The sequence below is a fragment of the Choloepus didactylus genome (genome assembly GCF_015220235.1).
Source record: "Choloepus didactylus isolate mChoDid1 chromosome 11 unlocalized genomic scaffold, mChoDid1.pri SUPER_11_unloc2, whole genome shotgun sequence".
Classification (NCBI taxonomy): domain Eukaryota; kingdom Metazoa; phylum Chordata; class Mammalia; order Pilosa; family Megalonychidae; genus Choloepus; species Choloepus didactylus.
The window spans coordinates 4,732,570-4,748,320 of NW_023637579.1; positions in this window are offsets into that span (position 1 = coordinate 4,732,570).

Below are 15,751 nucleotides of genomic sequence, written 5' to 3' on the forward strand. Positions count from 1 at the left end.
GGAGGTAGGGGAGAGCCAGCACTGGGCAGTGGGTAGAGCAAGACACAGGGGCACCAACATCCAATTAGGGGGTGCAGGAGCCTGAGGTGACCAGGTTCCAGAGCAGAAGGAGAGAGTTCCAGGGAGGTGGGAGCCTTTAACAGCATCAGGCTGATCCAGGAAGACAAGCCACAGATGGACAAATATTCCCAGGATTTGGCAAGAGTCAATGATGTTCTTGACTGGACATTGGGAGCCAGGAGCATTGAGGTGAGGAGGGCCGGGAGGTGAGGACGTGGATGAGCCTGTAAGAGTCCGCTGCTCTCTTGAGAAGCTTGGGGGAAGAGAGAAGGGAGCTGGGCATCCTGGGCGTCTCCTTTTATATCTGAGTTCACAACCCACCAAGGACAGCAGGTGACCCAGCCCCTGCCACAGCGAGCTCTGAGACTGCCCAGCTGCCTTATCCTGGATCGCTAGACCTTACACCCCAGGACTGGATCCCCATCAGCAGGTAGAAAAACATTCCCTGCCCGGGCCATGTGCCAGGTTGGCTGCAGATTCCAAGAGAGATGAAAGGGCTTGGCAGGTATGAAGTGCTACAGAAAATAAAGATAGTGCCAAGTTGCACAGCATGCAAGAAATGCTGATTCTCCGTTGGTGTCAAAGTAACTCCATGTAAGAGATGAGAGCCATGTGAAAAAAGGAAATGCTTTAGTTTCTTCAGCAGCACATGGGTTAGTATCCTCCCAAAATATCATGAGAAACAACAGCAGAGAGCAAAAATTTAAATCAACCTTGCTCCAACATCAGTCACAGGGGCTTGTGGTGTGTCCCCTTAGATGGGCTTTCAATGAGAAAAGCCTTCAGGAATTACAAGAGGAGTTTTGGTTTGGAGCTTGTGCCAGTTTGGAAGTATTATGTCCCTCAAAATGCCATGTTCTTTGATGCAATCCTGTGGGGGCAGATGTATTAGTGTCGATTGGGTTGGAATCTTTGATTGAGTGTTTCAATGGAGATGTGACTCAATCAACTGTGGGTGAGACCTTTGATTGGATAATTTCCATGGAGGTGTTACCCCACCCTTTCAGGGTGGGTCTTAATTCAATCACTGGAGTCCTATAAAAGTGTTCACAGACAGAAGGAGGTACTGCAGCCAAGAGAGACACTTTGAAGAATGCACAGGAGCTGAGAGAGGAGCTGGAACACATCCTGGGATCAGCAGACGCCAGTCACGTGCCTTCCCAGCTAACAGATGTTTTCCAGATGTCACTGGCCTTCCTTTGGTGAAGGTATACTTGTGTTGATGCCTTCATTTGGACACTTTATGGCCTTCAGACTGTAACTTTGTAACCAAATAAACCCTCTTTGTAAAAGCCCATCCATTTCTGGTATTTTGCATAATGGCAACATTAGCAAACCGGAACAGAGCTGTATGTACCCCAGGAAAACATGTTCTTAAACATGATCCATTCCTGTGGGTGTGAACTCCTTGTAAGTAGGACCTTTGGATGAGGATACATCAAAGTGTGGCCCACCTCAATCAGGATGGTTCTCAATCCTATTACTGGAGGCCTCTGCAAGCAGAATGAAATTTAGACACACAAAGGAAAAGCCACAGAAGCAGTAAGCTGAAATTCAACGGAACCCAGAGGCCGTTGTGCATTGCCATGGACAGAGGAGCCAGGAGCAAGGATCACTGGCAGCCAGCCCCAGAACACCAGTCTTCAGGAAGAAAGCATCACTCTGATTTGAACTTTTTCCTGGTCTCAAAACCGTGAGCCATTTAAATTCCTATTGCTTATGCCAACCCATTGCATGGTATTTGCTTCAGCAGCCTAGGAAACCAAAACACTGCCCCAGGCAGAAATGAACACTGCTGCAAAACCCACTGCTTACATTTAAAGGTGAAAAACCAATTTCTATTTATCGTGTGACCATGTGATTGTTAAAACTGTGTGACTCACACTCCCTTTATCCAGTATAAGTGCAGATGAGTAATTTTGTCATGGGCACCTATCCCACATCACCTTCAGGTTGCTTTTGGAGGTGGGTGGGGACCTGTGGGAGGCTGGTAGGTGCAGCTGGGCTGCTGCTTCTCAAGATAACACCTAAAGCCGCTGTGGTTTTCCTGGAATGAATTTTTGTCCTTCATTTCCTTTTTCCCTTAACAGTTTCCAAAGAAATACATGCTCAGTGTTCAAAATACAAATAATTTACAAGTATATAAAATTAACCTCCTCCTCCATCCAGGAATTATCACAATTAAATAACCTAGGAAGTATTTTTCTATCATTTGGGGTTTTTTTAATGCAATTTTCTTGAGATATAGTCACACACCTTAGAATCCAACGAAAGTACATAATGAATGGCTCACAGTATCATCATATAGTTGTGCATTCATCACAATCAATTTTAGAACATTCCATTATTCCAAAATAAAGAAAAAAATAAAAATAAAAAAGAACATCCAAAACATCCCATATCCCTTATCCTCCCCATTATATATATATATATATACATATCTTTATTTTATTATTCATCTGCCCATACACTGGATAAAGGGGATGTCAGTTGCAAGGTTTTCACAATCACACGGTCACATGATAAAAGCTAAATACTTATTCAATCGTCATAAAGAATCAAGTTTACTGGATTACAGTTCAAGAGCTTCAGGTATTTCCTTCTAGCTATTCTAATACACTAGAAACTAAAAAGGAATATCTATATAATGCATAAGAATAACATCCAGAGTGACCTCTCAACTGTTTGAATATCTCAGCCACTGAAACTTTGTTTCCTTTCTCTTCCCCCTTTTGGTTGAGAAGAGTTTCTTAATCCCACGATGCTGGGTCAAGTCTCATCCCAGGGAATCATGTCCCACATTGCCTGGAGATTTACATCCTTGGGAGTCAGGTCCCATGTAGGGGGGAGGGCAGTGAGTTTACCCACCGAGTTGACTCAGAGAAAGAGAGGACCACATCTGAGCAACAAAAGAGGTTTGGTGAGTAGGATCAAAACTTAAGATGTGACCCAGCTCATTCAGGGTGGGTCTTAATCCTCTTACTGGAGTCCCTTATGAGAGGATGAAATACAACAAGAAAAACACAGGAGCTGAGAGAGGAAAGTCATGGAAGCCAGAAGCTGAAAGCAGTGAAACTCAAAGAGAAGGGAGAGACCAGCAGAAGTTTCCACGTGCCTTGCTGTGTGACAGAGGAGCCAAGGATCGCCGGCAGCCAGTCTTTGGGGAAAAAGCATTGCCTGATAATGCTTTGATTTGCACATTTTTCTCATCATCAAAACTGCACAAGTCAGAAGGCCGATGGGCTGGGAATTCTGGTAATAACAGATGTTATGGTCTTGCATCCAAAATCCTTGCAAGAAGCCGGGAGGGTGGAAACTCAAAGAGCTGATGTTGTAGTCTTGTGACAGAATTTCTTTTTCCTCTGGAAACCTCAGCTCTTTGCTCTTAAGACCTTCAGCTGATTGGATGAGGCACATACCCATCATCAAGGGTAAACTCCTTTCCTTAAAGTCAACTGACTTTAGGTGCTAATCCCATTGACAAAATACCTCCACGGCAACACCTAAGCCAGTGTTTGACAAAACAAGTGGGCGCCATAACCTAGCCAAGTTGGCAAATAAAGTTAACTATCACACTCATCACACATGTGCAGGAAAAGTATTAACTTAAGTTTAAAATCCTACCCGAACAAAACACAAATACAAAGAAAGCAAAGTCTTAGATTTTTTTAAGAAGGCGAGGAAGGATACCATGCAAACAGAGGGTGATTCCATTACCTGGAGCAGGACCTGCGCCTTAAAAGAATACGCCCCCGAGCAGCCCATTCTGTGGGAGAGTCCACCATTTTGGCTTTCCATTTAAACTGGTGTGCATGCGTGTGTGTGTGTGCGTTTAAGTTTGGGATAAGCAAACCAAATTTGATGGATTTCTTCATTAGCAACCTGGGCGTGAACCAAACTTGGGAATCCCATTATTCTAAAGTGAATCTAAGCAAGCTCTAGGCCCCACAGTGCAGAGTAAGAGACTCACAGACAGGGCTTACTTTAGGAAAAAAAAATAATGATCAGTAACTTAGGGGCTACACAGACACAATAATGGAAGCTAAGCCAGCTATCAAACCAGTTATTGAAAAGGCTGGACCCACCTGCTAGAAATTGTAATTTTCCCATCTTCATAATGAAGGCTGGGCATTTAAAACAAAATTAAACAAATTTTAAATCAGTAGACTCAGAGGCAAAGTCACTGACTCATACAAAAACCTGAAACTGTGCACTGCCAAGCCTCTTTAGAGGGCTCATAGTCAGAAACTCTGCAATTGAAGTAGTTCAGAACCTATCCATTATCATCGCTTCAGATATATATTTTAATTACAATAGAAAATTTTACTGAGAGTGCAGTTATTTAACACCTGTAAAAAAAATAAGACTATAAGGATACATTAACTCACCATGTTACATGCACATCCACAACCATCCTTTATATCCATTTAAAAATGCAGGTCAACATTTTCAAGTTTTGTTCTTTCAAGTGTATTCTGTTAACATACTGATAAAGGACCACCATAAAATAAAGTATGGTAAATGCTGAGCATTTGAATTAAATAGTTATTTTGTTCTACAAAAGCATCAGTCAATTACAGACCTTAACTGGTGCAAAGAAGCTCTACCTGCCTTCTGGTACTCAAACCACAAGAAGACTTCTTCTCAAAGCTCTTTTTTTTTTTTAATCATCATTTTATTGAGATATATTCACATACCACGCAGTCATACAAAACAAATTGTACTTTCGATTGTTTACAGTACCATTACATAGTTGTACATTCATCACCTAAATCAATCCCTGACACCTTCATTAGCACACACACAAAAATAACAAGAATAATAATTAGAGTGAAAAAGAGCAATTGAAGTAAAAAAGAACACTGGGTACCTTTGTCTGTTTGTTTGCTTCCCCTACTTTTCTACACATCCATCCATAAACTAGACAAAGTGGAGTTTGGTCCTTATGGCATTCCCAATCCCACTGTCACCCCTCATAAGCTACATTTTTATACAACTGTCTTCGAGATTCATGGGTTCTGGGTTGTAGTTTAATAGTTTCAGGTATCCACCACCAGCTACCCCAATTCTTTAGAACCTAAAAAAGGTTGTCTAAAGTGTGCGTAAGAGTGCCCACCAGAGTGACCTCTCGGCTGGTTTTGGAATCTCTCTGCCACTGAAGCTTATTTCATTTCCTTTCACATCCCCCTTTTGGTCAAGAAGATGTTCTCCATCCCACGATGCCGGGTCTACATTCCTCCCCGGGAGTCATATTCCACGTTGCCAGGGAGATTCACTTCCCTGGGTGTCTGATCCCACGTAGGGGGGAGGGCAGTGATTTCACCTTTCAAGTTGGCTTAGCCAGAGAGAGAGGGCCACATCTGAGCAACAAAGAGGCATTCAGGAGGAGACTCTTAGGCACAAATACAGGGAGGCCTAGCCTCTCCTTTGCAGCAACCGTCTTCCCAAGGGTAAAACTTATGGTAGAGGGCTCAACCCATCAAACCACCAGTCCCCTATGTCTGTGGTCATGTTAGCAACCATGGAGGTGGGGTAGGCGAATACCCCTGCATTCTCCACAGGCTCCTCAAGGGGGCACTACATCGTTTTTTTTTTTTTCCTTGTTTGTCTTTTTTCTTTTTTCTTTTTTTTTTTTAACTTTCCCTTCTTTTTTAAATCAACTGTATGAAAAAAAAAAAGTTAAAAAGAAAACAAACATACAATAAAAGAACATTTCAAAGAGACCATAACAAGGGAGTAAGAAAAAGACAACTAACCTAAGATAACTGCTTAACTTCCAACATGTTCCTACTTTACCCCAAGAAAGTTACATAATATAGCAACATTTCAGTGAACTTGTTCCTACTACATCCATCAGAAATTAACAGACCATAGTCATTTCTGGGCATCCCCAGAACGTTAAATAGCTTATCTGTTCTTCTTGGATTATTGTTCCCCCTTCCTTAATTGCTCTCTACTGCTAGTTCCCCTACATTCTACATTATAAACCATTTGTTTTACATTTTTCAAAGTTCACATTAGTGGTAGCATATAATATTTCTCTTTTTGTGCCTGGCTTATTTCGCTCAGCATTATGTCTTCAAGGTTCATCCATGTTGTCATATGTTTCACCAGGTCGTTCCTTCTTACTGCCGCGTAGTATTCCATCATGTGTATATACCACATTTTATTTATCCACTCATCTGTTGAAGGACATTTGGGTTGTTTCCATCTCTTGGCAATTGTGAATAATGCTGCTATGAACATTGGCGTGCAGATATCTGTTCGTGTCCCTGCTTTCCGATCTTCCAGGTATATACCGAGAAGTGCAATCGCTGGATCGAATGGTAACTCTATATCTAGTTTTCTAAGGAACTGCCAGACTGACTTCCAGAGTGGCTGAACCATTATACAGTCCCACCAACAATGAATAAGAGTTCCAATTTCTCCACATCCCCTCCAGCATTTGTAGTTTCCTGTTTGTTTAATGGCAGCCATTCTAACCGGTGTTAGATGGTATCTCATTGTGGTCTTAATTTGCATCTCTCTAATAGCTAGTGAAGCTGAACATTTTTTCATGTGTTTCTTGGCCATTTGTATTTCCTCTTCAGAGAACTGTCTTTTCATATCTTTTGCCCATTTTATAATTGGGCTGTCTGTACTATTGTCATTGAGTTGTAGGATTTCTTTGTATATGCAAGATATCAGTCTTTTGTCAGATACATGGTTTCCAAAAATTTTTTCCCATTGAGTTGGCTGCCTCTTTACCTTTTTGAGAAATTCCTTTGAGGTGCAGAAACTTCTAAGCTTGAGGAGTTCCCATTTATCTATTTTCTCTTTTGTTGCTTGTGCTTTGGGTGTAAAGTCTAGGAAGTGGCCTCCTAATACAAGGTCTTGAAGATGTTTTCCTACATTATCTTCTAGGAGTTTTATGGTACTTTCTTTATATTGAGATCTTTGGTCCATTTTGAGTTAATTTTTGTGTAGGGGGTGAGGTAGGGGTCCTCTTTCATTCTTTTGGATATGGATATCCAACTCTCCCAGCCCCATTTGTTGAAAAGACCGTTATGGCTCAGTTCGGTGACTTTGGGGGCCTTATCAAAGATCAGTCGGCCATAGATCTGAGGGTCTATCTCTGAATTCTCAATTCGATTCCATTGATCTATATGTCTATCTTTGTGCCAGTACCATGCTGTTTTGGCAACTGTGGCTTTATAATAAGCTTCAAAGTCAGGGAGTGTAAGTCCTCCCACTTCGTTTTTCTTTTTTAGAGTGTCTTTAGCAATTCGAGGCATCTTCCCTTTCCAAATAAATTTGATAACTAGCTTTTCCAAGTCTGCAAAGTAGGTTGTTGGAATTTTGATTGGGATTGCATTGAATCTGTAGATGAGTTTGGGTAGAATTGACATCTTAATGACATTTAGCCTTCCTATCCATGAACATGGAATATTTTTCCATCTTTTAAGGTCCCCTTCTATTTCTTTTAGTAGAGTTATGTAGTTTTCTTTGTATAGGTCTTTTACATCTTTGGTTAAGTTGATTCCTAGGTACTTGATTTTTTTAGTTGCTATTGAAAATGGTATCTTTTTCTTGAGTGTCTCTTCAGTTTGTTCATTTCTAGCATATAGAAACATTACTGACTTATGTGCATTAATCTTGTATCCCGCTACTTTGCTAAATTTGTTTATTAGCTCTAGTAGGTGTATCGTTGATTTCTCAGGGTTTTCTAGATATAAGATCATATCATCTGCAAACAATGACAGTTTTACTTCTTCTTTTCCAATTTGGATGCCTTTTATTTCTTTGTCTTGCCGGATTGCCCTGGCTAGCACTTCCAGCACAATGTTGAATAACAGTGGTGACAGCGGGCATCCTTGTCTTGTTCCTGATCTTAGAGGGAAGGCTTTCAGTCTCTCACCATTGAGTACTATGCTGGCTGTGGGTTTTTCATATATGCTCTTTATCATGTTGAGGAAGTTTCCTTCAATTCCTACCTTTTGAAGTGTTTTTATCAAAAACGGATGTTGGATTTTGTCAAATACTTTTTCAGCATCTATTGAGATGATCAATTGATTTTTCCCTTTCGAGTTTTTAATGTGTTGTAATACATTGATTGTTTTTCTTATGTTGAACCATCCTTGCATGCCTGGAATGAACCCCACTTGGTCATGGTGTATGATTTTTTTAATGTGTCTTTGGATTCGATTTGCAAGTATTTTGTTGAGGATTTTTGCATCTATATTCATTAGGGAGATTGGCCGGTAGTTTTCCTTTTTTGTAGCATCTTTGCCTGGTTTTGGTATTAGATTGATGTTAGCTTCATAAAATGAGTTAGGTAGTGTTCCATTTTTTTCAATGTTTTGAAAGAGTTTGAGTAAGATTGGTGTCAGTTCTTTCTGGAAAGTTTGGTAGAATTCCCCTGTGAAGCCATCTGGCCCTGGGCATTTATTTGTGGGAAGATTTTTGATGACTGATTGGATCTCTTTGCTTGTGATGGGTTGGTTGAGGTCTTCTATTTCTTCTCTGGTCAGTCTAGGTTGTTCATGTTTCCAGGAAATTGTCCATTTCTTCTACATTATCCAGTTTGTTGCCATACAGTTGTTCATAATATCCTCTTATAATTTTTTTAATTTCTTCAGGATCTGCAGTTATGTCACCTTTTTCATTCATTATTTTGTTTATATGGGTCTTCTCTCTTTTTGATTTTGTCAGTCTAGCTAGGGGCTTGTCAATCTTGTTGATCTTCTCAAAGAACCAACTTTTGGTGATATTTATCCTTTCTATTGTTTTTTTGTTCTCTATGTCATTTATTTCTGCTTTAATCCTTGTTATTTCTTTTCTTGTACTTGGTTTAGGATTGGTTTGCTGTTCATTTTCCAGCTTCTTCAGTTGATCCATTAGTTCTTTGATTTTGGCTCTTTCTTCCTTTTTAATATATGCGTTTAGTGCTATAAATTTCCCCCTTAGCACTGCTTTTGCTGCATCCCATAGGTTTTGGTATGTTGTGTTCTCATTTTCGTTCATCTCTATATATTTAGCAATTTCTCTTGCTATTTCTTCTTTAACCCACTGATTGTTTAGGAGTGCGTTGTTTAACCTCCAGGTATTTGTGAATTTTCTAAGTCTCTGATGGTTATTGACTTCTAATTGTATTCCATTGTGGTCAGAGAATGTGCTTTGAATAATTTCAATCTTTTTAAATTTATTGAGGCTTGTTTTATGTCCCAGCATATGATCTATTCTGGAGAAAGTTCCGTGAGCACTAGAAAAGTATGTGTATCCTGGTGATTTGGGATGTAATGTCCTGTAGATGTCTGTTAAATCTAATTCATTTATCAGATTGTTTAGGTTTTCAATTTCCTTATTGGTCTTCTGTCTGGTTGATCTATCTATAGGAGAGAGTGATGTGTTGAAGTCTCCCACAATTATTCTGGAAACATCAATTGCTTCCTTTAGTTTTGCCAATGTTTCTCTCATGTATTTTGTGGCACCTTGATTGGGTGCATAGACATTTACGATTGTTATTTCTTCTTGCTGAATTGCCCCTTTTATTAGTATGTAGTGGCCTTCTTTGTCTCTCAAAACATCCCTGCATTTGAAGTCTATTTTATCTGAGATTAATATTGCTACACCTGCTTTCTTTTGGCTGTAGCTTGCATGAAATATTTTTTTCCATCCTTTCACTTTCAGTTTCTTTGTGTCCCTGTGTCTAAGATGAGTCTCTTGTATGCAACATATTGATGGTTCATTTTTTTTGATCCATTCTGCGAATCTATATCTTTTAATTGGGGAGTTTAATCCATTTACATTCAACGTTAAAACCGTGAAGGCATTTCTTGAATCGGCCATCTTATCCTTTGGATTATGTTTGCCATATTTTTCCCTCTCTCTATTAATATCCTTTATTGTACCCATACCGAATCTCTTTAGTACTGAACCTTTCTCCAAGTCTCTCTGTCCTGTCTTTGTTTCTCTGTCTGTAGGGCTCCCTTTAGTATCTCCAGTAGGGCAGGTCTCTTGTTAGCAAATTCTCTCAGCATTTCTTTGTCTGTGAAAAATTTAAGCTCTCCCTCAAATTTGAAGGAGAGCTTTGCTGGATAAAGTATTCTTGGCTGGAAATTCCTCTCACTCAGAATTTTAAATATATCGTGCCACTGCCTTCTCGCCTCCATGGTGGCTGCTGAGTAGTCACTACTTAGTCTTATGCTGTTTCCTTTGTATGTGGTGAATTGCTTTTCTCTTGCTGCTTTCAGAACTTGCTCCTTCTCTTCTATGTTTGACAGTGTGATCAGTATATGTCTCGGAGTGGGTTTTTTTGGATTTATTCTATTTGGAGTTCGCTGAGCATTTATGATTTGTGTATTTATGTTGTTTAGAAGATTTGGGAAGTTTTCCCCAACAATTTCTTTGAATACTCTTTCTAGACCTTTACCCTTTTCTTCCCCTTCTGGGACACCAATGAGTCTTATATTCGGACGTTTCATATTATCTATCATATCCCTGAGGTCCATTTCGAGTTTTTCAATTTTTTTCCCCATTCTTTCTTTTATGCTTTCATTTTCCATTCTGTCATCTTCCAGGTCACTGATTCGTTGTTCAACTTCCTCTACTCTTGTACTATGAGTGTCCAGAATCTTTTTAATTTGGTCAACAGTTTCTTTAATTTCCATAAGATCATCCATTTTTTTATTTAGTCTTGCAATGTCTTCTTTATGCTCTTCTAGGGTCTTCTTGATTTCCTTCATATCCCATACTATGGTCTCATTGTTCATCTTTAGTTCTTTGAGTAGCTGCTCTAGGTGCTGTGTCTCTTCTGGTCTTTTGATTTGGGTGCTTGGGCTTGGCTTATCCATATCGTCTGGTTTTTTCATATGCTTTATAATTTTCTGTTGTTTTTGGCCTCGTGGCATTTGCTGAACTTGATAGGGTTCTTTTAGGGTTTGTAGACCAGTTGAAGTCCTTATCTCTAATTTATCAGATCTACAGCTTCGTGGAGTACACTTTAACTAACCAGCAGGTGGCGTCCACGAGCCACCTGTTCTCCACAAGCCAGATCTCCCCTGCTTAGCCTTTTTGGTGAGTGGGGGAGTGAGTCTTGTGGGGCCCAATTGGTGTACCAAGCTTGCGTGTGTAGTTGGTGTTGCCTGCCCTGTATGTGGGGCGTGTTTCTGGGCAGTCGGGGAGGGGGGGTGGCCCTAACAATCAAATCTCCCTGATGATCCTAGAGTTTTAAAGCTGCTGCAATAGTCTAATCCTTCAGTTCAGTCCTGCCACAGTTTGTCTCTGCCACTGACCCACAAGTCTTTGGTATTGGCGTATGGCTCCTGAGACTTGCAAGTGGGCCCCTCTTCCAGGCTGTGCACCCCGGGTCCTCTGTTGAGGGATGACTGTGCTATGTCACAGGTGAGTGCCGTCCCCCCAGGGCAGTTCTGGGCTGCTGGGCTGTGTTGGGAGGCTCCCAGTCTGCTCAAATGATGGCTGAATGGGGCTCTGTTAATTCACACTGCTCCCCCATCCCAGCTCTGGGACATTCAGCTGAGGTTGCAGGGAAGGCTAATGTCCACGCCCAGTTTTGTGGTGTGTGCCTGTTATTTGAAGCACTTCCGTCACACTGGGTTGTCTGGGGCAGCTCTGGGCTATGGGGCTGGCGATGGGCAGGAGTGTTTCCTGTCCACCAGGATGGTGGCTGTGAGCGGACACCCCCCTTTTCTTGGGAAGTTGTGTTGTTTAGTGAATTTTCTCAGCCACTGGATTATTGCCTTTTGTCTCAGAGCTCTCTTAGTTCTGCTCTTGACTTGACGTGCCCAAATTTCAATTCTTTGAAGCTTTCTGTATTGAGCTTCTTAGAGTAATTGTTTTAGAAAAAGCAAAAAGGATTTAAAAAAAAAAAAAAAAAAAAAACGGCCCTCCTCAGAGATCTAATGGGTTATTGAAATGCTAATAGACAAAGCAGCCAGGGCCATTAAGGAAAGGTGCACAGGGCAGAGAGATCAGCCTTGCTTCGGGATTTGCATATGCGCCTCAAGGCCTGATCTCCGCCCTTCCCCTTTCTGTGTTCACCAGAACTCCAAAAATCCTCTGCTTTTATTTTGGAGTTTTTCGTGTTGTTTTTTTTCTATGCCTGTCTCCTCTCTGCTGGGCTGGCTGCTCTCAGAGTCTCTGGTGTCTGGTCTCAGTCTATCTATGGTTGGAGTTTGAATCAGTAGAATGAGTTTCCCATAAGAGCAGCCACTGCAATTCTCCCTTCTCCTGCCCGGAGCTGACAGCCCCTCCTCCCCCGGGACTGAGCCTGGCAGGGAGGGGCGCGGGTCCCCTGGCCGCAAAAACTTACAGATTTCGCTGATCTCAGCAGTTCCACGTTTTCATGAGTGTTGTATGAAGTATGCCCAAAGACAGATTGCTCTGTGGTGTCCAGTCCACGCAGTTCCTGGCTTTTTGCCTACTTTCCTGGAGGAGTAACTAAAACATACAGCTCACCAGTCTCTCAAAGCTCTTTTAAAAGTTTTTGGAACCAAGGCTAAAAGCATAATCATATATTTTTCTAAATAATGCTGGTAAGTAGGTTACAATCCATAATTATGCTGAAAATTGATCCTATATCAGAATGAGATGGGTTTCTCTAGAACAAGTCTATCAAGTCTTATGAATCCTCATGGTGGGAGTAATATGTGGGAGGCTTTCAAGTCATCATCATGCTGATGTTGTCACAGACATTGAGGACTGGCAGTTTGATGTGCTGGGCCCTCTATCATGGGACTTGCCCTTAAGAAGCTCGTTACTGCAAAGGAGAGGCTAGACTTGCACATAATTGTGCCTAAGAGTCTCCCCGAGTGCTTCTTTGTTGCTCAGATGTGGCCCTCTCTCTCTCTCTCTAACTAAGCCACCTTGGTGGGTGATCTCGCTGCCCTCCCCCGTACATGGGACCTGATTCCCAGGGGTATAAATCTCCCTGGTAATGCAGGATATGACTCCCGGGGATCAGTCTGGACCTGGCATCATGGGATTGAGAATATCTTCTTGACCAAAAAGGGGATGAGAAATGAGATGAAATAGTTTCAGTGGCTGAGAGATTTCAAATGGAGTCGAGAGGTCACTCTGGTGGACATTCTTATGCACTATATAAATAACACTTTTTAGGTTTTGATGTATTGGAATAGCTAGAAGTAAATACCTGAAACTATCAAACTCCAACCCAGTAGTATGGACTCTTGAAGACGACCGTATAACAATGTAGATTACAAGGTGTGACACTGTGATTGTGAAAACCTTGTGGATCACACTCCCTTTATCTAGTGTATGGATGGATGAGTAGAAAAATGGGGACAAAACCTAAATGAAAAATAGCGTGGGATGGGGGGGTGATTTGGGTGTTCTTTTTTACTTTTATTTTTTATTCATATTCTGATTCTTTCTGGCATAAGGGAAATGTTCAAAAATTGGTGTGATGAATGTACATCTATATGATTGTACTGTGAACAGTTGATTGTACACCATGGATGATTGTATGGTATGTGAATGTATTTCAATAAAACTGAATTTAATTAAAAAAAAGAAGTCATCATCAAAACTTCACCAAATATAATTGTGCCTGAGAGTCACCCCCAGAAAACCTCTTTGTTGCTCAGATGTGGCCTCTCTCTCTCTCTAAGCCAACTCTGCAGGTGAACTCACTGCCCTCCCCTATATGTAGGACATGGCTCCCAGGGGGTGTAAATCTCCCTGAAAACATGGGATTGAAAAGGCCTTCTTGAGCAAACGAGGAAAGAGAAATGAAACAAAATAAAGTTTCAGTGACTGAGAGATCTCAAATAGTCGAGAGGTCACTCTGGAGGTTATTCTTATGTGTTATATAAATATTTCTTTTTAGTTTTTAATGTTATTGGAAGAGCTAGAATGAAATACCTGAAACTGCTGAAGTGCAACCCCGTAGCCTTGATTCTTGGAGATGACTGTATAACCATGTAGCTTACACGGTATGACAGTGTGACTGTGAAAACCTCGTAGCTCACACTCCCTTTATCCAATGTATGTAAGGATGAGTAGAAAAATGGGGACAAAATTAAATGAATTATAGTTGGTGGCTGGGGGAGATGAGACGTTCTTTTTCACTTTTATTTTTATTCTTACTTTTATTTTTTTGGAGTAATGAAAATGTTCAAAGATTGATTGTGGTGCTGAATGCACAACTATATGATGGTACTGTGAACAACTGATTGATTGTATACTGTGGATGACTATATGTTATGTGAATATACGTCAATAAAACTGATTTAAAAAAAAAACTTCACCAAAGTTCTGACATCAGTGAATAGTACATGATTATTAATACATTTAAATAATAGAAACAATGATAAAATTCAGACATAATCATTAAGGCATTCTCTTTCCCCCAGGTAGTGTGATAAGAGAATGTTCCCTTGTCTTCTCATTTCTTACCCCATGTGCCAGCTTGGATCTATTATGTCCACCAAAATGGCATGTTCTTTAATGCAATCTTGTGGGGGCAGATGTATTAGTGTGAATTAGGTTGGAATTTTTGGATTATATTGTTTCCCTGGAGATGTGACCCACCCTACTGTGGGTGATAACTCTGATTAGATAATATCCACAGAGGTGTGGCCCCACCCATTCAGCATGGACCTTGATTAGTTTACTGGAGCACTATAAGAGCTCAGACAGAAGGAACTTGCTGCTGCAGCCAAGAGAGACATTTTGGAGGCCACTGAAAGCAGACTTTTGCTGACACTTTGGAAATGCTAACCCAGACTTTGCTCCAGAGAAGCTAAGAGAGGACAAAACGCCCCAAAAGCAACATTTTGAAGAACACACAGGAGCTGAGAGACGAGCTGGAACACAACCCGGGATCAGTAGATGCCAGCCACATACCTTCCCAGCTAACAGAGGTTTTTCAGATGCCATTGGCCTTCCTTTGGTGAAGATATACTTGAGTTGATGCCTTAATTTGGACACTTTAATGGCCTTAGTACTATAACTTTTTAACCAAATAAATCCCCTTTATAAAAGCCAATCCATTTTTGGTATTTTGCATTCTGGCAGCATTAGCAAACCGGAACACTGCATGTTATTTATATCAAGATACAACAATCTGCAGCCTAACAGAATGGTTCCAAGCTCTGGTTGTACATTAGAATCACCTGGGGAATTCTAAATTTCCTATCCAGGCCACACCCCATGGCAATTAAATCAGAGTTTCTGGAGGTGGGGAGGGTTCCATGCAGCAGGATTTTTAGCGCTCCCCCAACTAAGTTTGACAACCATAGGTGTAAGCTTTGGTTCAGAAACAAGGGAGAGAGGTTCTACTTTCAGGATGGGAGCAAGAGGTGCTCTGCAGACTTGCTCCTCGGTAAAACAAGCATAATTAAAGAATACTATTTTAAAAAGCAAAAACAACCATTCACAGTCACTGGAAATCATCCTAAGGACACACAGCAAATGAGGACATATTTGTTCAAGAAAACTATCCAAACTCGGTAACAACAGTGAGTCTGTGGCACTTGAGTCAACCCCATGCAACTCCCAGGCCAGCTCTGCTTGATGGACACTGCATTCTGGGTGGAAATGGCTAAGAAGACGGGACTCCCTCTCCTCTCAGCTCCCACTCGAGGGTTGCAGTATCTCGCAAGAAGGGTAGATCACCAGCATTTCTTATCCCTTCCAACTCCAGGCTGAAGGTGTTAAATGCCTGGTGAGG